This window comes from Hordeum vulgare, chromosome 5H (genome assembly GCF_904849725.1).
Source record: "Hordeum vulgare subsp. vulgare chromosome 5H, MorexV3_pseudomolecules_assembly, whole genome shotgun sequence".
Classification (NCBI taxonomy): Eukaryota; Viridiplantae; Streptophyta; class Magnoliopsida; order Poales; family Poaceae; genus Hordeum; species Hordeum vulgare.
In genome coordinates, this window is record NC_058522.1 from 412,348,458 (window position 1) to 412,350,656 (window position 2,199).

A 2,199-nucleotide genomic window follows, 5' to 3' on the forward strand; every position below is an offset into this window, starting at 1 on the left:
CCACCCTTCTCATCTGCCAAGTATCTAGGATACTTCCTCTTCAGTGACTGTTCCCCTCATTATAGAAGCACTTAGTCTCGGGTTTGGGTTTAACCTTGGGTCTCTTCACTAGAGCAGCAACTGGTTTGTCGTTTCATGAAGTATCCCTTCTTGCCCTTGACCTTCTTGAAACTAGTGATTTTACTAACCATCAACAATTGATGCTCCTTTTTGATTTCTACTTTCGCGGTGCCAAACATCGCGAATAGCTCAAGGATCATCATATCTATCCCTGATATATTATAGTTCATCACAAAGCTCTAGTAGCTTGACGGCAGCGACTTCGGAGAACCATCACTATCTCATCTGGAAGATTAACTCCCACTCGATTCAAGTGATTGTAGCACTCAAACAATCTGAGCACATGCTTAACGATTGAGCTTTTCTTCCTTACTTTGTAGACAAAGAATCTTGTCGGAGGTCTCATACCTCTCAACAAGGGCACAAGCCTGAAATCCCAGGTTCATCCCTTGGAACATCTCGTATATCCCGTGGCGTTCAAAACGTCTTCTGTGCCTCAATTCTAAGCCGTTTAAGCATTATGCACTGAACTATCATGTAGTCATAAAAACGTGTTTGTCAGATGTTCGCAACATCTACATACAATGCTCAGGGTTTAGCACACCGAACGGTGCATTATGGACAAAAGCCTTCTGTGCAACAATGAGGAAAATCCTCATTTTACGGACCTAGTCCGCATAATTGCTACTATCATCTTTGAACTAAATTTTCTCTAGGGACATATTAAAGCCAGTAGAGCTACAACGCAAGCTACAACATAATTTGCAAAGACCTTTTGACTATGTTCATGATAATGAGTTCAATTAATCATATTACTTAAGAACTCCCACCCAAATTGGCATCCCTCTAGTCATTCAAGTGTCGCATGATCCAAATTCACTAACTCAAGTCTGATCATCACGTGAGTTGAGTTTCGCTTCCAGATTCATGCTCGACCTTTCGGTCTCTTGTCTTCCGAGGCCATGTCTGTACATAATAGGCTCGTCAAGTTTAACCTGAGTGTTCACGTGTGCGACTGTTTTGCACCTGTTGTATGTGAACGTTGAGTCTATCACACCCGATCATCACGTGGTGTCTCAAAAACGATGAACTGTCGCAATGGTGCACGATCGGGGAGAACACAATTTCAACGATGCACGGTCGGGGAGAACACAATTTTATCTTGAAATTTTAGTGAGGGATCACCTTATAATGCTACTGTCTTCCTAAACAAAATAAGGTGCGTGAAAGGATTAACATCACATGCAAATCAAAAGTGACATGATATGGCCATGAACTTGTGCTTCTTGCTCTCCCTCACCAAAGCACTGGCATGATCTCCATCGTCACCGGCACCACACCATGATCTCCATCATTGTGCTTCCATCGAGGTTGTCGCGCTAACTATGATGTTACTACTAAAGCTATTGCCTGGCAATATAGCAAGAGCATCTGCAAGCACAAAATAAATTTAAAGACAACCCTATGGCTCCTGCCGGTTGCCGTAGCATCACCGTACAAGTCGATATTTAAGTATTACAACATGATCATCTCATAAATCCAATATATCATATCATGTCATTGGCCATATCACATCACAAGCATACCCTGCAAAAACAAGTTAGACGTCCTCTAATTTGTTGTTGCATGTTTTATGTGGCTGCTATGGGTATCTAGTCTGATCGCATCTTACTTACGCAAAGCCACAACAGTGATATGTAAATTGATACTTAACCTTCTCCAAGTACCACCTCGGTCAAATTCGATTCAACTAAAGTTGAAGAAACAGACACTCGCCGGTCATCTTTATGCAACAAGTTGCATGTCAGTCGTTGAAATTGGTCTCTCGTAAGCGTACGAGTAAAGTTGGTCTAGGCCGCTTCAATCCAACAATGCTGCCGAATCAAGAAAAGACTAAGGAGGGCAGTAAATTGAACATCAACGCCCACAAACTCTTTTGTGTACTGCTCAAGATATCATGTACGCATGAACCTAGCTCATGATGCCACTATTGGGGAACGTTGCATGGGAAACAAAAAAATTCATACACACACGAAGACCTATCATGGTGATGATCATCTACGAGAGGGAGATCGGATCCACATACCCTTGTAGATCGCTAAGCGGGAAGAGTTAAGAAACGCGGTTGATGTAGTGGAA